Genomic DNA, 22,265 nt, shown 5'->3' on the forward strand with positions numbered 1-22,265 from the left:
CATGTGCTCAAGATCCGACAGTCTATATGACTGTGTTGCCGGTTGTCTGGTCCGGCGTGGTGCCTTGGGGTTGTCTCCGGTTCCACAGTGTGGACATTCATTGAAGCCTACACAGAGATATGATCCGCGTGAAGTCTGCGGGGATGCTGCATTATTTATGTTGTGGTCGGAAAAGGAAATTCTTCCTCCTCACCGGTGCTTCCAGACTTGTACTACGGCCAAGTCGGGACGGACTGTTTTTCAGCACTCGGCGCTTTCGACTACTGCCACGTGACTCATTTATTATAGGCCGTTTCTGCATCGTTGCTTCACTAGTCGCACCGAGTAGCACATTGAGCCGCCGCACGAGCTCACATAGCAGGGCCGCAGTACGAACTGCGTATGCCGTCCTAAGCACCTCTCTGATGTTAGCACTCAGTGGGACGAGGATTATTGCTTCAGTATGAGCACCTGGTGCAACACGCGCACAGAGCAGAGCGTCCGACTCCTAGCTCCGCACGTTATGTCGTATCCAGTTCCGCATCAGTGTTGGCACCCAGTGGCAGGAGTATTACTGTGCACCCGCTCAAAGCACTCAAGAGCAGACGCGTTTTAAACACAGAGCTAAGCTTTTTGCACCTGGCACAGGGGTCTCCAACCTTTTTATTAACAAGAACTACTTATTTTTAATGAAATTCGTCCTGAGCTACTAATATTCAGCTGCGACCCGTGCAGGTAAGAGCGGTGGGGCCAGTTGGTGGGGGATTTCGACAGATGACGAGGGAGGAAAATTCATTATTTATTTAATTTTCCCTGTGGTAGTCTGTCAAACCTCCCCCCCTGCCCCACCCCCCCAAACCCTGCCCCATTGCTCTTACCTCCACGGGCTGCAGCTGCTAATATTATTAGTGTTGTACATATCAGACAAGATTGCATCAGTGTCCACCCTATGCATTACCAGCCATGATCACCTCTGTGCAAGATTACCGTCCGTAATGTAAAAAAGGCATAGTCAATATATTACCCTCTGCAAGGGTAATGCATAACAGCTTCAGCTGCAATGTCCCATGGCACCAAGGTGATAGTAGTAGTAATAAGTCTCCTACGGCTGCATGATTTATCATTCAAATATCAGCTTTAAATATACTTTAGAACTGATGGGTTCTGAAAATACACAAATTTTCATATCAAATACATACTTTTCAATTTTGATATGGAAATATGAACTCCACCAAACTAAAGCTTCAAATGTAATTGGTGGGCTGCACACAGGAGAGCTACTCACAGGTGGCCAGAGAACTACCTGTACCTCACTAGCTACTCGCTGGAGAAGCCTGCTGGTTAAACAATATCAGCAACAATAAGTTGGCAGGGTATGCTCAGACGTGAGTCCCTTGCTCACTTTGCCACTGGATTCAAGCAAGCCTGGCTGAAGACGGCTGAAATGCCAGAAACCGGTCCTAGGAAGCTTGTTTCCGGTCCAGGGAAGGCATGGCTTGGCAGTTCGGGCTGGACTGTTCCCATGAGACACAGGGTCAGACTGATTTGCATATGGCCATGTCTGAACTGGGGTGGCAGAGTGGGCTAAAGAACGGTGATGGATCAAACCCAGATCTGTTGACTGGGTGTGAGTGTTTGATTGGTTCTGATGCTTCGTCCATCACCACCCCCTTTTGTACCGCTTTGTTCGCCATAAGTTGGCAGGGTATGCTCAGACGTGAGTCCCTTGCTCACTTTGCCACTGGATTCAAGCAAGCCTGGCTGAAGACGGCTGAAATGCCAGAAACCGGTCCTAGGAAGCTTGTTTCCGGTCCAGGGAAGGCATGGCTTGGCAGTTCGGGCTGGACTGTTCCCATGAGACACAGGGTCAGACTGATTTGCATATGGCCATGTCTGAACTGGGGTGGCAGAGTGGGCTAAAGAACGGTGATGGATCAAACCCAGATCTCTTGACTGGGTGTGAGTGTTTGATTGGTTCTGATGCTTCGTCCATCACCACCCCCTTTTGTACCGCTTTGTTCGCCATAAGTTGGCAGGGTATGCTCAGACGTGAGTCCCTTGCTCACTTTGCCACTGGATTCAAGCAAGCCTGGCTGAAGACGGCTGAAATGCCAGAAACCGGTCCTAGGAAGCTTGTTTCCGGTCCAGGGAAGGCATGGCTTGGCAGTTCGGGCTGGACTGTTCCCATGAGACACAGGGTCAGACTGATTTGCATATGGCCATGTCTGAACTGGGGTGGCAGAGTGGGCTAAAGAACGGTGATGGATCAAACCCAGATCTGTTGACTGGGTGTGAGTGTTTGATTGGTTCTGATGCTTCGTCCATCACCACCCCCTTTTGTACCGCTTTGTTCGCCATAAGTTGGCAGGGTATGCTCAGACGTGAGTCCCTTGCTCACTTTGCCACTGGATTCAAGCAAGCCTGGCTGAAGACGGCTGAAATGCCAGAAACCGGTCCTAGGAAGCTTGTTTCCGGTCCAGGGAAGGCATGGCTTGGCAGTTCGGGCTGGACTGTTCCCATGAGACACAGGGTCAGACTGATTTGCATATGGCCATGTCTGAACTGGGGTGGCAGAGTGGGCTAAAGAACGGTGATGGATCAAACCCAGATCTGTTGACTGGGTGTGAGTGTTTGATTGGTTCTGATGCTTCGTCCATCACCACCCCCTTTTGTACCGCTTTGTTCGCCATAAGTTGGCAGGGTATGCTCAGACGTGAGTCCCTTGCTCACTTTGCCACTGGATTCAAGCAAGCCTGGCTGAAGACGGCTGAAATGCCAGAAACCGGTCCTAGGAAGCTTGTTTCCGGTCCAGGGAAGGCATGGCTTGGCAGTTCGGGCTGGACTGTTCCCATGAGACACAGGGTCAGACTGATTTGCATATGGCCATGTCTGAACTGGGGTGGCAGAGTGGGCTAAAGAACGGTGATGGATCAAACCCAGATCTGTTGACTGGGTGTGAGTGTTTGATTGGTTCTGATGCTTCGTCCATCACCACCCCCTTTTGTACCGCTTTGTTCGCCATAAGTTGGCAGGGTATGCTCAGACGTGAGTCCCTTGCTCACTTTGCCACTGGATTCAAGCAAGCCTGGCTGAAGACGGCTGAAATGCCAGAAACCGGTCCTAGGAAGCTTGTTTCCGGTCCAGGGAAGGCATGGCTTGGCAGTTCGGGCTGGACTGTTCCCATGAGACACAGGGTCAGACTGATTTGCATATGGCCATGTCTGAACTGGGGTGGCAGAGTGGGCTAAAGAACGGTGATGGATCAAACCCAGATCTGTTGACTGGGTGTGAGTGTTTGATTGGTTCTGATGCTTCGTCCATCACCACCCCCTTTTGTACCGCTTTGTTCGCCATAAGTTGGCAGGGTATGCTCAGACGTGAGTCCCTTGCTCACTTTGCCACTGGATTCAAGCAAGCCTGGCTGAAGACGGCTGAAATGCCAGAAACCGGTCCTAGGAAGCTTGTTTCCGGTCCAGGGAAGGCATGGCTTGGCAGTTCGGGCTGGACTGTTCCCATGAGACACAGGGTCAGACTGATTTGCATATGGCCATGTCTGAACTGGGGTGGCAGAGTGGGCTAAAGAACGGTGATGGATCAAACCCAGATCTGTTGACTGGGTGTGAGTGTTTGATTGGTTCTGATGCTTCGTCCATCACCACCCCCTTTTGTACCGCTTTGTTCGCCATAAGTTGGCAGGGTATGCTCAGACGTGAGTCCCTTGCTCACTTTGCCACTGGATTCAAGCAAGCCTGGCTGAAGACGGCTGAAATGCCAGAAACCGGTCCTAGGAAGCTTGTTTCCGGTCCAGGGAAGGCATGGCTTGGCAGTTCGGGCTGGACTGTTCCCATGAGACACAGGGTCAGACTGATTTGCATATGGCCATGTCTGAACTGGGGTGGCAGAGTGGGCTAAAGAACGGTGATGGATCAAACCCAGATCTGTTGACTGGGTGTGAGTGTTTGATTGGTTCTGATGCTTCGTCCATCACCACCCCCTTTTGTACCGCTTTGTTCGCCATAAGTTGGCAGGGTATGCTCAGACGTGAGTCCCTTGCTCACTTTGCCACTGGATTCAAGCAAGCCTGGCTGAAGACGGCTGAAATGCCAGAAACCGGTCCTAGGAAGCTTGTTTCCGGTCCAGGGAAGGCATGGCTTGGCAGTTCGGGCTGGACTGTTCCCATGAGACACAGGGTCAGACTGATTTGCATATGGCCATGTCTGAACTGGGGTGGCAGAGTGGGCTAAAGAACGGTGATGGATCAAACCCAGATCTGTTGACTGGGTGTGAGTGTTTGATTGGTTCTGATGCTTCGTCCATCACCACCCCCTTTTGTACCGCTTTGTTCGCCATAAGTTGGCAGGGTATGCTCAGACGTGAGTCCCTTGCTCACTTTGCCACTGGATTCAAGCAAGCCTGGCTGAAGACGGCTGAAATGCCAGAAACCGGTCCTAGGAAGCTTGTTTCCGGTCCAGGGAAGGCATGGCTTGGCAGTTCGGGCTGGACTGTTCCCATGAGACACAGGGTCAGACTGATTTGCATATGGCCATGTCTGAACTGGGGTGGCAGAGTGGGCTAAAGAACGGTGATGGATCAAACCCAGATCTGTTGACTGGGTGTGAGTGTTTGATTGGTTCTGATGCTTCGTCCATCACCACCCCCTTTTGTACCGCTTTGTTCGCCATAAGTTGGCAGGGTATGCTCAGACGTGAGTCCCTTGCTCACTTTGCCACTGGATTCAAGCAAGCCTGGCTGAAGACGGCTGAAATGCCAGAAACCGGTCCTAGGAAGCTTGTTTCCGGTCCAGGGAAGGCATGGCTTGGCAGTTCGGGCTGGACTGTTCCCATGAGACACAGGGTCAGACTGATTTGCATATGGCCATGTCTGAACTGGGGTGGCAGAGTGGGCTAAAGAACGGTGATGGATCAAACCCAGATCTGTTGACTGGGTGTGAGTGTTTGATTGGTTCTGATGCTTCGTCCATCACCACCCCCTTTTGTACCGCTTTGTTCGCCATAAGTTGGCAGGGTATGCTCAGACGTGAGTCCCTTGCTCACTTTGCCACTGGATTCAAGCAAGCCTGGCTGAAGACGGCTGAAATGCCAGAAACCGGTCCTAGGAAGCTTGTTTCCGGTCCAGGGAAGGCATGGCTTGGCAGTTCGGGCTGGACTGTTCCCATGAGACACAGGGTCAGACTGATTTGCATATGGCCATGTCTGAACTGGGGTGGCAGAGTGGGCTAAAGAACGGTGATGGATCAAACCCAGATCTGTTGACTGGGTGTGAGTGTTTGATTGGTTCTGATGCTTCGTCCATCACCACCCCCTTTTGTACCGCTTTGTTCGCCATAAGTTGGCAGGGTATGCTCAGACGTGAGTCCCTTGCTCACTTTGCCACTGGATTCAAGCAAGCCTGGCTGAAGACGGCTGAAATGCCAGAAACCGGTCCTAGGAAGCTTGTTTCCGGTCCAGGGAAGGCATGGCTTGGCAGTTCGGGCTGGACTGTTCCCATGAGACACAGGGTCAGACTGATTTGCATATGGCCATGTCTGAACTGGGGTGGCAGAGTGGGCTAAAGAACGGTGATGGATCAAACCCAGATCTGTTGACTGGGTGTGAGTGTTTGATTGGTTCTGATGCTTCGTCCATCACCACCCCCTTTTGTACCGGTTAAACAATATCCAGCACCATTTCCCAGGAGACACAAGCGTTACTGGGCACCCTCACAGAGCAATTATGAGCACCTGATACTCCGTGTCTTAAAGAATACACCATGGCAGAGCAAAGTATCTGCTTAAACGCGTGGCACCACATGTTAAACCACAAACCCTGCACAGCACTCCTTTACTATTAGCACCTCGTAAAGTATTACTGTGCATTCTCGCTGAACATGGCTTCACTACAAGGACCTATAACTACAAGACTTAAACCTACACTTTGTCAGCACAGCTTCACTAAGGACTACTGTGCATCTTGCAACCTCACTCTGCATAGCTCAAAAGAATGTCTTACACTTGTATACAAATTAGATCTGAGCAGGGGGGGGCTTAACAGATCCAGAGGGTAGAGAGGTCCTTTCTCAAATGAAAGGGATTCGAGGGATACGTCCTCCCTCATTAATTAAACCTCAAACCTTTAAGTATCTCACCTAGTATTTCGGATGTGATCAATTCTAGATGGGGGGTAGGAGGGTGGCTCCGTACTATTTAGTGCGGGGAAGGAAAAACATCCTTTTCTTTAAATAACCCTCACACACTCGAATAGTGTCATGCTTCATCATCTGGTTCACCCTGACTCTTAAATGTCAGGGTGGACTCAAACATCTTCCAGCGAGCTCTTACAGCAAAAAGACCAGGGGGCTTAACTAGAGATTAAAAATCCCTCCACTTTTCCAAGGTATCCCTTTATCGGCCGAGTAGTCGGGGAAGCTTAAAAATATATAGTAGATGTGGGTTTTTAGGATTGAATGGTCCTATGACCCTGTGTCTTACCGGTAGGAGTATTGGTGAACCCGATGAAGAAGCATGATACTCTCTTCTAGAATTGATCACACCCAACATACTAGGTGAGATACCTATAGGTTTGATGCTTCCTTTTTCACCACATAGACTCACATTTTGCCAGCTGCTGTCCTGTACTCTAATTATTTAACTTTGTTGCCTGTTATGGATTCCTTGCAGCAATCAGCCCTAACTACCTGTGTGAGCCACCTCTTTTCTTGATCCACTTCCCTTGTCAAAGCAGAGAAGATCCAACAGTCACAGGGCATCAACTCTCCATCTTTTTAGCTTTTGCATGAGACACACTTGCAAGACACTTTGTTTACTTAAAGGGGTCTTAGACCCACTCTATTGATTACCATTGGATGGGGTTGTCACCCTCATTTCCTTGCTGCTCTTTGGCACGTGCCAGTTTCACTTCCTCGACATGTGTGTCTCCCTCTCCTAGAGCATGGCCCAAGTACTGCTTCCTTGCCCGTGTCTTTCCACTGCATGTGCTTTCGGAGTTACTTTTTATTGTAGTTGCAGTACTTCATAAGTGTGTATGTGTTTGTAGCCCGTATATCCCAGTCCACCACATACCGCTCTGCGTTGCATTTATTTATTTTTTTAAACAGCGCAAAATTGGCCCATGGAAAATGGAGTGCTTTAGATCGCCGCAAGATTACGCTACACAAGGTCAGACTAATTTGTTTACTTTTATGTAGTGCAAAATCTACCTTTTGTCCTTCCAGTATGGTGAAATAATTAACATTGCTTTTGTTACAGAAACACCCTGTTAACCAGGAGCCTCAAAGTATGAAAGGGTTCTGTGTCACGAGGACAAATAGGCCAATAAGCTAGACCAGCAAGAGAAGGGACAGCCATGTGTTGTGACTTGTCTTGGTTGCTATGCGTCCTCTCCATAGTTCCCTGCTACTCAGCCAGTGTATGTGTGAGGTCACGGAATGTTGATGAGTGCCTGGTTGGTGTAAATGTCAGTTGTTGAGAGTGGGCTGAGCAGCAAGGATGGCTGCTGCTGGTGGGGCATTACCTTAAACCTGTAACCAGGTGCTATCTCCTTAAATAAACCTACATCATATAACCTACAAAGGATCCATCTTTATTTACAACACCCAACCTTTCGTCCTTCCAGTTTAGTGAAACAATTACCATTGCTTTGTTGCAGCGCCGTGGATAAGATTTACATATTCTCTTAATCACAACAACTCATCCATACTCATTCATTGGTGGGGCCCATAACACCACCATACACTCGTCATTCAATAAATCTCACTCGAATCTGTACACAGGAGAAAAGCGCTGGACATGTGGGTACCTTACTACCTATCAGGATTAATTTGCTTTACATTATATACATTTTATACATATACATCTTCAGAATCCTGACCTTTACATCAAGGCACTCCACCACTTGGTCGATGACCCAATTAGTTGGACTCGTTGATGGTGAATTAGAACCAGCTAAAACACAATTAAAGCCTAGGAAATTTGGTATTTTCTATAATTAATTAAAGAACCACAAACTCACTTCTTATTTCAATTTTGTTTATCTAATAAAAAAATTCTTTACGTTTGCATGTATTCACTACAGCTCATAATGAACATTTTTGTTTTATTTAAAGACAAATCAAACATTTAGTAAATAAACTTGAATTTAGAAAAAAACACGGTCAATTAATTACCAATTTGCAAATGAAGACTGCTTCTGATCAAAAAGAGTTATCCGCATTCTCAGGTACAATCCCCAGGACAGGCTGTCTGACCCACACGAGGGATCAAACCATCAGGCAAATTATATGATACACCGCAAAACTCGTTTCCCAAACGCCAACAAGCCCAATGCAAACTAACACCTCGAACGATCGGGATCAAAACCCAAAGAGCTCTCCCTCCCAATGACAGATGAGGGCCATTTTATACCCTGTTTCTCCTTACTTCATACAAAATTTGGCGACAATTGGGGACAGAGAAAATGTTCTGCTTGGACAGTTCGGGGTTATATGTAGGTTATTAAAAGTTTCCCAGGGCAAAACTGGTTCTTCATGATGACTTGGCATAGGAAGGCACAAATTTATTACGTTTCATCCTGGCTCCCAGGCGAGAGCAGCGAATGTAACTCTTCCAAGCTAAAGAAGTTGTATTACACGGGTTCTTTATTGTCCTTTCCGCTGTTCCCACATAGTCATCTGTTGGCAGGCGAATAAGTTCCTATCCTTGACGGGGAACACGGTGTCAAGAGTTCGGGACATTTAGAGATCTCCAGAGCCATCGGGACATGCGCAGAGATCGCGCTCGCATGGTGGCATCTGCTTCAGAGAACGCCATCTTGGGTACTGCGGCCTAGTAGGCCCGAATGGCAACTTAGGCAAAAATAGACATAACAGTAATTAAAATATAGAAATGAACATTCTAATGGTTAAACCCACACTAATCCCAATGTATATTAGAATTTTCCTAGCCGTAGCAACATTTTAAGCGATAATACTTACCATTTGATGATTTTAAAAGCACAATCACAAAGCAACATAATCATGCAATTTTCTATTTCACCACAATCTATGATTAGTTTGCGTACCATAGTTAATTAATTGTTCTGCCATACAATTAGCATTTTAGTCCCACATGTATCTCGTGTTTATCAAGGTGCAAAGTTGATTAATACATTTTCACTGCAAACAGGTTATTGCAAATTAAAATTAGAATGATTACGTAATCAATTTCATGCAAATTAGAGGAGGTATACAACATTTTGTGTTACCTGCTCCATCAATCACCCTTTGGGGATTTTAAACATCACCACTACTCACTAATTTCACTAAATGTATCTACGGAAATGGTTTTATTCAGTTCCACTTGCATTTGTTAGTTTAAATCATAGAGTTCTCCATGCTGTTCTCTTTTGTTTTCTTGTACACATTATCTTACAACTCTTCTAATTCTATTTCTTCTATCTCTCTTTCTCTTATTTCCTTCTCTTTCTTTTTCTTGTTTTCTCTTTCTATCTTATTTTGTAATTTTCTTCTTTTCATGCACACACATCCTAATCTTAATATTAACACTAAAATAATCACAAAGGTCACAGGTATCAGTATTTTTCCAACAAAGGAGCTACCTAGTTTTGTTAATAGATTCTTAATAGTGGAAAAACCCTTACCAAGTTTCTCCCATATACCTTCAACCTCCATTGGAACAATTTCTTCATGCAAATCAGTTCTATTCTTAATATATTTCTTTATGTTCTGACTTTCGTCAGGAATAAGTACAGCAATGTTGTACTTTCAACATTCCACAGACTCCTCCCTCTTTTGCCAAAATAATATCAAGGGCAAGTCGATTTTGCATCATCATCGCTCTCATGGCAACCATTTCGGTATTTACCATTAACAGCCCTCCAGCTGTGCTTGTTGATAAACGATCCACAACTGAAGACACTTTTCTAATTTTATGTGCATTCAGAGATATTACAACTGCTGGTATCAGTGCTCCAAAGATATCACCTATCATTTCTGACCAACTCTCCCTCCTTCTACGTTTTAGCTGTCTCCCTAGTTCGTGCAATCCGTCATCTCCCCTTTCCACATTAAATATTTTTGGAAAGACCAGGCCTAAGTAACATGTCCCATACCAATGGTCCGGCAACCTATAATAAGCTCTGTTCCCACAGATGTAATATATTCCAGGGAATACTGGATCTTTTCCTCCTTTAAATCCCCATCCTCCCATGATTTTGTATAAGTCATGGCATTCACTTGCACCTACAAAATAATTATCATATACAGTATTATCTCTACTTATGCATAACTTCCCTTTCTGGGGCCAATCTAGAGCCATTGCGTAATTTGTTTCTCCCTTTAAATGATTTTGCTTCCCAACATCCCAAAATGTTGTTTCTATCTTTTCCCCAGACCCCTTCTTTTGCAGTTTAACTCTCCTCTCCCATGTTCAGGAACATTTTCTCTTCTTTTCTTAAACTACAAGTAAGGTTTTTCTTAAACATTTCTTCTAAAGTTAATTCTTTTGTTTCCAGGAAAAAATCACCTAGTGTTCTACCAGGAATCACCTTGTTTAGTTCAGGAATTACAGGAATCTGTGAGAAAATATTATCTATATCAGTGTAATAATATTCTAATTTTTCAGTTTTATAAAACAAACTAGCGAAGACACTACGAGTTATCCCATATGTCAAAGGAAGGTGATGATAAGGGACACCTTCTGATACAGATGCAGGTAACTGCATGCATACATAGCAGTCTCTAACCTCCATTGTTTTTACATATTCATACAACAACTTTGAAAAGACATTGTTAGAAAAATCGTTTATGGACTTATCTCTGTGAAGTTCTGTTCTATCTACCAGTCTTGTGACATGATTGTCATCAGCCTTTTCACGATTAGTTCCGTTTACTGTGTGTCCATCTATATTCTCAAATGTTACTCTAAATGAGATTGTTATTGCTAGTATGATCCAGACAAGCATTAGTAATCCTGTACAACAGAAACACATCTTACACCATCTCCGAAGAAATCCACATGTTGGATTCTATTTTCATTGTTTGCCATTTTGGTAATGATCAGTGTCTTTTGACTTGGCCTCTTTTCTTCAACAATTTAACTTTGTCTAAACCCAAGGCTTTAGTTGCCTACTTGGTTCTTTTCTGGTCATGTGTCTTGTTCGTGTTTTAATTCCTTTCGGTTTCTTTTGTCATTCAATCCATGTATGAATCGTCCTTGTCCTTGGGTTCACAGTCTTTATTCAGAATTTCCTGATCATCCGTTTCTTCTCTGGTGTCAGACAAGATAACTCTCAGGATTTCAGAATCTTCTTCTCCTTTGTCCACCTCCTGCACAGTCACTCTTAGACTTTCTTGGCTATCAGCTTTCTCCTGTATATCAGGAAGTGCCACGTATGTCCAATCTGGTGACTTATACTTCTGGTTTGGTTTCTTTATCCTCTTTGCTCTTTGCAAGTGTTTCTGATCAGTGTCCATTTGTTTCTCTTGACTAGACACTTCATTCACTTGTTCAGCATTATCAGACTTTATTCAGGTTAGTCTGTATCTCAACCTCTTGATTTTGTTGGGCCAAATATCTTCTTTCAAAGGCCTTTTCAAATTAGATCCTTTCCCTTCTCGTTCTGTTTTCCAAGCTCTTTTCCTCAAAGTTCTTCCACCTTTACTTTCTGCTTCACTTTCTACGGATTCTGTCTCCGTCTGGATTTCACCTTCTTTTGATTTTATCCTCAAGATTTCGGGTTCACTGTCTGTATCTATCCCTCCTCGTGTTTCTTCCACACAATCTTCCTGCTGACTATCTGTCCCTTTTTCTACCTGTGTGTGTTGTTTCCCTACACCTCCTCGGGGTTCTTCCGCAATTACTTCACCCTCACTCTCTGTATCTAATTCCTCACCTTCTATCTCTATGATTTTGGGGTTAATATCTCTTGTGCTTATAGTCTGGATTTCTTTTCCAAAGATTACTTGTTCAGTTCTTCCAGTATCTTGATTTGTTCTTTCTTGTATTCCCACTGGTTCTGTCTCCGATTCAGAGCTTGTATCAGAAATTTCAAGACGTTTTCTTAATGGTATATTCTCTTGTCCAACAATTTGACTTGGACCTTTTTCCCCTGCTTCTGGGTTTTGTCTTCTTCTCATTTCTTCTGATTCTGATTCGGAACTGGTATCTGATACTTCTCGTTGTTCCTCTTCAGATTGATCTTCCGGATTTGGGACTTGAAGAGTGTGACTGGCATGAATCCAGTTCTTCACCCCTGCACACTTCACAGCAGTTGTTGTTGTCAGAATCACTTGTCGTGGTCTTCCCCAGCGTGGAACCAGACAATTTCTCCTTCTGTGTACTTTTGTGCGGACCCAATCTCCAGGACTCAAGTCATGAGCTGGCTTCTTTTCAAGAGTGGTCGCATCTGGTCCAACCTGATGAAACACAGAATGTACCATATCAGCTAATCCTTTGCAATAATCCAAGACAAAGTCATCAGATATAGGCAGAAGTTTGTTGACATAAATGAAAACATGTCTCATTGCTCTACCTATGATAATTTCATGGGGGCTTAGACCAGTTTTCTTATCGGGAATTGATCTAATGGTCATCAGAACTAGAGGCAAGACATCTGGCCATTTTAGACCTGTGGCCAAACACATTTTCCCCAATCTGTTCTTTATGGTGCCATTCATTTGCTCCACCACTCCAGAAACCTCTGGTCAGTAGGCACAATGCAGTTTTTGTTGTACATTCAATGCTTCACAAATCCGTTTAATAACTTCATTAACTGCATTCTGGAAATATGTTCCTCTATCTGTTTCAATCGTTACTGGGAAACCAAACCTAGGAATGAACTCTCTCAGTAGGAGTTTTGCTACAGTAACTCCATCATTCCTTCGGGTCGGGTAAGCCTCAACCCAACGAGAAAACAGACAGACAATCACCAGTACATATCTTAGCCTGTTGCACGAGGGCATTCAATGAAATCAAGCTGCATTCAAGTGAAAGGGCCTCCCTCCCGTCCTTTGGTTTCCAAGCGCACCACAGTTTTTCCTCCTGGATTAAATTGATGGCATATGACACCTCTGACAAAGGCTATAAACCGAAACTTTGCATTAGACCAGGTCTGTTTAAAAAGTCTAATCATGGATTCCCTGCCTTTGTGGGCCTGTCCATGGTACATCCGATTTCGATTTAATGAAGTCTGGTTTCGTGCACAGTACTGTTCTAAATCATTGGCAAATTCATTGCCTGCTGACACATAGTCGGTTCCTTTCCTGTGTGCACTACATTTGATAACAGCGATCTGTTTAGGCAGCTGTATCGCCTCAAGTAATTTCCCAACTATTTCTGATTGGAGTTCCACTCGACGTCAAGAAACCTCTTTGGGACCAAATTTGCCCAGAATCATGCACCACTCCAAACCCATACTGACTGTCAGTAACCACAGTGACTCGCAAATTCTTTCCCAACTTGCATGCTCTAATCCATGCAAACAACTCAGCAACTTGAGCAGATGGTACTCCTCTCAAACAAGATGCTTCCAACACAGTCGCTACAGTGCACACAGCATATGCAGCACTCAAAATCCCTTCTCCAGTTTTTAAGCATGACCAATTCACAAACATCACAGTCACTTTCTTTCAGTGGCACATCTTTTATGTCCGGACGCGGTTTGGTGCAAAAATCAAGCACTTCCAAACAATCATGATCAACTCCATCTTTCACCTCTGCATTCACAGCATCGGGTAGTAATGTCGATGGGTTCACATTAGTGCATCTTACAAGACTCACATTTGTAGCACCCAATATCACCTTTTCATACTTAGACGACTATGCGTCATGAACTGTGTTTTACTTCTTGTCAAAAGGATCGCCACATCATGGGGAACGAACACTCTCACAGGGTATCCCATTACAATTCCTTCACTTTGTTCCAAACTTTTGCAGGTGGTAGCCACGGCTTTCAAACAACCAGGCAATGCTACAGCTACTGGATCTAGTACAGCTGAAAAATACGCAATCGGTCGTCTCAATCTTCCATGTCTCTGCACTAATACGGAAAGAGCACACCCATCTCTCTCACTGCAATAAAGCTCAAATTCTTTTTCATAATCGGGCATTCCAAGAGCCGGTGCTTCACACAAGCTGTCTCTCAATTGTTTAAAAGATTTCATCTCTTCTTTATTCAGCTGAAGGGGATCTTTCACATCACTCTTTGTCAACCGTAGTAGTGGTTTTGCGATCAGCGAGAAATTGCTGATCCACTGTCGACAATATCCCACCATTCCAAGAAACATTCTGACTTCTCTCTGTGTCATTGGTGCTCTCATTCAATTGATTATTTTAACTCTGTCCATTGTTACTTTTCTCAGGCTTTTTTCAATCTTATGACCTACCTTTCTGACAAAACTGCAACTTTGATGGGGATACTTTAAAGTCCTCCATCTGCGAAATGATTTAACAGCGCAACTGTCAACCACACATGCTTCTCGCGTCTTCGATGCCACCAATAGGTCATCGAAGTATTGAAAAAACACTGAACTTTCTGGCATCTTTAAATCTTCCAGTAACTTATTTAAATATTGAAGGACTCTCTGTATACCCTTGAGGGATACGGCACCATGCCAAAATACGCTCACCGAAACGGAACGCAAAAATTTGTTGGCTATCAGGGTGTAATGGAATAGAAAAGAAAGCATGACACAAGTCAATGACTGTGTACCATTCTGCATCATGGGGAATCTGATATAGAATTACCAAAGGGTTTGGCACAATGGGACAGCAAGGAACAACAATTTTATTCACCTTTCTCAAATCCTGTACTATTCTAAATGTCCCATTTGGCTTCTTCAAACCCATGATCGGAGAGTTACATGGACTGCTCATTATTCCTCTCAGAATTCCTTGTTCAATCATTCTGTCTATTACTCATGCAATTATCCTTGCTGTTAATTTATACTGAGGAATGTTCGGGTAATTTATTCCTTCTTTTACAGTTATTTTCACAGGATCTACTCTTTTCATTAATCCAACATCCTCTCCTGTGAAATCCCGCACTTCCGTTTTCATTGTTTATTTTAACTCTTGAGGTAATCCTTCTAGATCAAATACAACGAAGGCTTCTGTAATTTCAGGTTCTGAATTTGCCATTGTCATTCTATACAGTACATCTTCATCTGGAGTTTCAAAGGCTATACCATCAGCTGTACAAAAGATGGTGCAATTCATTTTGCACAGTAAATCCCTCCCTAACAGATTTACAGGACTAGTGTTGCATACGACAAAACGATGCATGTCAGTGAATTTCCCTATTCTAACCTTTACAGGATCAGTAAGATCATCTTTTCTGTGTTTGTTTGAAACTCCAACTACTTGTATTGTATCACCCGAGAGAGGAAGGTTTTTCACTTCAGCTGATCTAACAGTTGAACGAGTAGCACCAGTATCCACTAGGAAAGTAATGTTTACTTCATTCACCTTTCCATCCACAAAGGGTCCATCTGGTCTGCCTCTAGTTTTGCGCCAAGTACGCACTCCTCTTCATCTCCTAGACACTGTCAATAACTCTCTTCTGACTCACTCATCGCGTTGCAGCCAATACTGCGAAATGGCACAAGCGCGGTATTTCTGTTGCCTGTTCTTCGTTGTAGAATCCGTTCTAATTACTGTATCTCTGAGTATTTACGTTCTGTGGAAAAGGTGGCTTTGGCACCTGACACTGTTGGGTAACAACCTGCTGCTGTCGCGGCGGTTGGCAACTCACCTCATTCTGCACCTGTGGATTTAATGGTGAATTATCACCATTAGCTTTCGGTGGCAATTTACACCCGGATTTCCAATGCCCTAATTTTCCACAATTATTACATGGCCATTTCTTTTTAGCTTCCTTTATGCTAATCTGGCCTTTTCCTTTTCCAATATTAGGCTTTTGCTTTACTTGCCCTATTCCATTAGCTTGTTTGATTAACTGGGCTTCTTGTCGCTGTGCTACCTTAACCTGTGCACACATTGCCTTTTCTTTCAACTTATGCTGCTTGGCTTCAATTTCATAACTAAAATATTTTGCATGTCGTAACACTTCGTCTATCTTTTTGTTTTGCCAATCTACTGTATGCTGTTTAATCATTTCACTAACTTCTGGCCTTAAACCATAAACAAATCTGTACACAAAATGACTCAAATCTTTTTCACTGAATTTCTCGTCTCTGCTGTATTGTTTAAAAGCCAACAATAATCTTTCGTAATATGCATGCACTGATTCCTTAGCCTCCTGGTGAGTTCTGTCAATCTTTACCCAGTCTGTTTCTTTCGGAGGTACTTTATTTTTCAAAAAGGTAATTACCTGATCATATTTTTTCATCACTTCTGGATCGGGGGCTCCCGTTTTAGGATCCCTAGGATACTCTTGCGTTGGCCAATCTATTGTAATCTTACATTCTGCCCATAAATATGCAGGCATAATTATATCAGAGACCATTCAGATCTATCCACAACACCTTTGAAAGTTTGACAAACCTTTCTACCTGTCGGTACCATTCAACTGGTTTCTCTCTTAACCTTGGAAAATCATTTGTAAATGACAAAATATCCTGTCTAGTCCATGGAACATGTACATATCCTCCTCCAGGAATTTCTCTCATGGGACATTCTGTTACCACTGGCTCTTTTTTTCCTCTTACTGGGAAAGCCGGAGAGGCCTGGTCTGTAGTTTCCTCGAACCTCCTCATTCTATCTCTTAAATTTCGTAATACTGCCAAACTAAATGTACCATTTTCCGTAAACACTAATACTCCATCCTCCTTGGTATACTTTGCCCAATATTCCAACCAAATACATGTATTATAACCATATTTCGATACCATAAAAGATGCAGGCGTTTTTGGTGGAAGAAGTATCTGCCCTTCCCTAGTTACAATCTGCTTATCCTTTTTAATTAGGTCTTTGATTTTTCCAAGGCATGATTTTTTTCTCTTTCTCAGGTGGATCGTAGGACATAATTTTTATTTTCAAAAGTTCTTAATCAACTAAGCTTTGTAAATCACTTCTTCACGGCTTCTTCGTATTCTGACCAATCCCAGCGTGACTCCCACTAACGCACCAATCCTGTGCGTCTACATCACTCTGGTAATTCTCCAATCCCAGCGCGACTCCCACTAACGCACCAATCCTGTGCGTCTACGTCACTCTGGTAATTCTCCAATCCCAGCGCGACTTACACTGACGCACCAATCAGTGAACGCTTCGTCTGTCTGTAGCTGGCCAATCCCAGCGCGGTCTTTCTGGCGTCCACCTCTCTCACTACTCCCGCTCTTGCTGACCCCTCCTTTACAAATTTTTCCCTGCAACCTTTTCTTACGTTTTCTTTAATCAAAATCCGTTAGTAACCACATGAAACATCTCCATTGCCTGTTTCGCTAAACCAAAGAGATAGCTTTGTTCATTTACGCAAGAATTCTGTCTTTCCAGTAGGCAGCGCTTACCTCTACCTAACCACAGAATTTTCCGTTACGCCGATAAAGTAGCACTTCCTCTACCTTACCCTTCTATCAAACAAAAGGCAAACCTGTTTCTCTGGGGATAAGACACATGTGGAGACTACAAAGCTCCTGAGAATTAAGGCCAGAGTTTCACAAGAGAACCTATTACTATACCACTCACACACATTCATACAGAGATTTCCCTATCATAACACAATTCCGTGTTATTACAATTCTTGAAACCAGACAATGTTCAATTCCATGTGACTTCTCTTGCCACATAAATCTACTCCCTACTTCCCGGAAGCTTCAAATTTCCGACTACTTTTAACATAAACAATACTCAACATAAAGTGTTAAACATAAATCAATAATCACCACACCAATACAGTAAAACCATCCTCTGCAACCAAAAAAAAACTGTTGGAGCGCCGTGGACAAGATTTACATATTCTCCCTATGTCACAGATTCTTAATCACAACAACTCATCCATACTCATTCATTGGTGGGGCCCATAACACCACCATACACTCGTTATTTAATAAATCTCACTTGAATCTGTACACAGGAGGAAAGTGCTGGACATGTGGGTACCTTATTACCTATCAGGATTAATTTGCTTTACATTATATACATTTTATACATATACATCTTCAGAATCCTGACCTTAACATCAAGGCACTCCACTACTTGGTCGATAGACCAATTAGTTGGACTGGTTGATGGTGAATTAGAACCAGCTAAGACACAATTAAAGCCTAGGAATCATTTGGTATTTTCTATAATTAAAGAACCACAAACTCATTTCTTATTATTTGAATTTTGTTTATCTAACAATAAATTTCTTTACGTTTGCATTTATTCACTACAGCTCATAATGAAAATGTTAGTTTTATTTAAAGAGAAATCAAACATTTAGTTAATAGACAAGAATTTAGAAAAAAACACGGTCAATTAATTACCAATTTGCAAATGAAGACGGCTCCTGATCAAAAAGAGTTATCCGCATTCTCAGGTACAATCCCCAGGACCGGCTGTCTGACCCACACCGAGGGATCAAACCATCAGGCAAATTAAATGATACACCGCAAATCTCGCTTCTCAAACGCCAACAAGCCCAATGCAAACCAACGCCTCGAACGATCAGGAACAAAACCCAAAGAGCTCTCCCTCCCAATGACAGATGAGGGCCATTTTATACCCTCTTTCCCCTTACTTCATACAAAATTTGGCGACAATTAGGGGCAGAGAAAATGTTCTGATAGGACAGTTCGGGGTTATCTGTAGGTTATTACCAGTTTTCCAGGGCAAAACTGGTTCTTCACGATGACTTGGCATAGGAAGGCACAAATTTATTAAGTTTCATCCTGGCTCCCAGGCGAGAGCAGCGAATGTAACTCGTCCAAGGTGAAGAAGTTGTATTACACGGGTTCTTTATTGTCCTTTCCGCTGTTCCCACATGTTCATCTGTTGGCAGGCGAACACGTTCCTATCCTTGACAGGGAACACGGTCTCAAGAGTTCGGGACATTTAGAGATCGCCAGAGCCATCCGGACATGCGCAGAAATCATCGCGCTCACATGGTGGCATCTGCTTCAGAGAACGCCATCTTGGGAACTGGGGCCTAGTAAACCCGAATGACAACTTAAGCAAAAATAGACATAACAGTAAATAAAATATAGAAATGAAGATTCTAATGTTTAAACTCACACTAATCCCAATGTATATTAGTATTTTCCTAGCCGTATCAACATTTAAAGCGATAATACTTACCATTTGATGATTTTAAAAGCATAATCACAAAGCAACATAATCATGCAATTTTCTGTTTCACCACAATCTATGATTAGTTTGCGTACCATAATTAATTAATTGTTCTGCCATGCAATTAGCATTTTAGTCCCACATGTATCTTGTGTTTATCAAGGTGCAAAGTTGATTAATACATTTTCACTGCAAACAGGTTATTGTAAATTAAAATTAGAATGATTACGTAGTTAATTTCATGCAAATTAGAGGAGGTATACAGAATTTTGTTTTACCTGCTCCATCAGCTTTTATTACTGAAACACCCTATGAACAAGGTGCCTCAAAGCAGTAAAGGGTTCTGTCACCAGCACAATCAGCCAATAATCTAGACCAGGAAGAGAAGAGACAGCCACAGCCGGTGTAGAAGCACAGAAGGTTTTGCATTCACACTTCAAGGCCACCTATGCATATGCACTGAGAACACGTGGGAGGACATGCGGGGTGCGACCCAATATATTGTTGTAAATGACTTATTCTGTTTTTCTGTTTGACTATTTGGGCTTGGTGTAAGGCATTTGCAATTAACTACGGAATTATGTTCTCATTCATTTACAATATTGAACCACACAAAACACAACGTGACGTGTATTAAGGCCTCTGGATATGCTTCCTTTAATGCATCACGTTCTTTTGACAGGGGTATAAAAAATCTAACCAATATTGCTTTCTATTTTATTAAGAACTCTCTGCCATAAACAACATAAATGCTATGGGCAGTAGTCTATGCCATGCGTCTTTCTGTGTGAGAAAGGTGGTTGGCGATAGTGCACATTGACACCTGAGAGGTAGCCATATGGTCAACAGTATTTCTATTTTCCTTATCGCATCAAAAGGTCGCACATATTAATACTTAATACCTTCTTGCCTTTGGATATAAGTTAACATGAATGTGGACATTTCCAAGATGTACTGTTCATACTGACTTCCACCGCTTGCAGTCTACAATTACAAGAAAATTCAAATACAAAATATCATCTGTCAGGCAAAATTTTCTATACCAGTGCATTGAGGTTGAACACTGGATTCAGTGTGTGCACCCCACCGATGGGGCAATTTCTGGGTAGAGGACCTCCGTGTCTCCTGCCTCCTCTGATTGATCCATTATAAGTTGGGCAAGATATCAAAATATAAAAAGAGCCTATTTTCTATATAAATGGGGAAGTATGTTAAAGCAAAAAAAGGCTCTTTGCTCCTTGCTTTTATAGACTCCTCAAGCACCGTTGACCTCGTGAACTGTTCTAAACTGTGGGAACAAATGGGCAAAATGGGAGTGAAACCAGATCTCTTGACTCTCATCATGTGCCTGCATCAGGGTCTTACAGTTAGGGGCCCGCTATAGTCCGTCTGGCGAATTCTCCCCTCTAAGTAGAGCAACAAGGGGTGTTAGGCAGGGGTGCATCCTTGCTCCTTTTCTTTTTTTACTTTTTATAAATGGTATTCGTAACTTTTTGTTCGAAAACAATAAGTATGTACCCTGTATGGGACAAACATCTATTCCCATTTTATTTTATGCGGACGACGCAGTTCTGATTGCGCATACTGCTAATTTTTCAAAGTTGCACTTTATGAAATGTGACTGCCCCAACACCAAGTCAAAGCCTTGTATCATGGGGATTCCATTTTGTCAAAAGTAAAATATTTTAATCATCTTGGGATTCTTTTTTACCAGTCTTAAGTTGAACCCTGCTTTTAACGTGGGTTTTCTCCTGCCTCTTTCTTACATATGGCTTGGGATTGTCAAAAGCTCACATCATTTTGGTCCACTATCTTTACATCAATAAACCAGATCATCGGTGCGTCCCTGTCCCCATCCCCCTTGTTGGGCTTGCTGAGCCACGTTTAAAGATACGCCAGTTTCAGATGTGCAAATTACACGCATTACTTCTCTTATTCGCCAAGCGCCAGATTGCCGTACACTGGGGGAGGAGGAGGGTACCTTAGGTTAAGGGGTGGATTAGGGATGTCCCCTACGGTCACTCCCAACTAAACACATTCTGGGAACTAATGCCTCCTACCTCGAGACCTCGTGACATCTGGGAACCATTTATTGCTTGGGCCCAGGAGAAGGAAGGGACAGATGGGGGCACCACGACATGTACAGGGTCAGCGGGGGGGGGGGGGGGGGATTGCTGTGAAATGTTGAAGCTATCTATCTTTCACTGCTAACATGCTTGCGATACATGTAACATCAGACGAGTTCCGGACTTTGCAAACACTTCCCCAAAATGATTATTTCTTGATGGATATCGCAAAATGGTTGTTGTTGGCATTTTTCTGTCAAGTACTGATGTGTAGGGCGCATACTGTACAACACTGGTAATGAACTAACTGCTGTTTTTTAATTCCTGGACTTGCATTGCTGGTATGTTGGATTGTTTTGTATGTGTTTTGTATTTTTTTGAAAATACCAATAAAAAAACCAAAAACTGCTTTTAACACTTAGATGTCAGATTTTTTTTTTTTTTTTTTAAACAATCTTTATTGAATTTTTAAGACATGACCCTAGACCCCCACCCCCCACCCGACAGGTTACAGGCTTTACGGTTGGTTTGCATAAACATACATTTTTACAGAAATAAATACAGCTTCATTTGATCTTAGTTATACAGCATCTTGAATCCAGGTTCTTAGTGGATCCCAAATAGCTAGGCCTTTCTTTTTTTTATTCAAACCCTTACATTTATAGATTGCAATTTCAAAGCTATAAGTAGCAAGTAGACGAGCCCGCCATTGATGGAATGAGGGTGGTTGTGGATCTAACCAGGCCGATGCAAGACAAATTCTCAATATTGACATTGAAATAAATATAAATCCCCTTGTTCTAATCGGTCGGGAATCCTCCACGACACCCAAAACTATTTCTGCATTTATTTCAATATCTTTTTTAATAATTTTTGAAAGGAAGATCGAGATATCCTGTCTAATAGCAGAGAGTTCATTACAAGTAGCAAGCATATGCATTAGGTCCGCTTCGAGAAACGCACATCTTGGACATTTC

The 22,265-nt window shown here is 43.1% G+C and overlaps 1 protein-coding gene across 1 annotated transcript in view; it reads left to right on the forward strand.

The window, feature by feature from the left end:
* ABHD17C (abhydrolase domain containing 17C, depalmitoylase) overlaps positions 1–22,265 on the forward strand; it is a 133,820-nt gene that overhangs the window by 70,844 nt on the left and 40,711 nt on the right. The window lies entirely within an intron of this gene.

The sequence above is a fragment of the Triturus cristatus genome, chromosome 3_1 (assembly GCF_964204655.1).
Source record: "Triturus cristatus chromosome 3_1, aTriCri1.1, whole genome shotgun sequence".
NCBI classification, from domain to species: domain Eukaryota; kingdom Metazoa; phylum Chordata; class Amphibia; order Caudata; family Salamandridae; genus Triturus; species Triturus cristatus.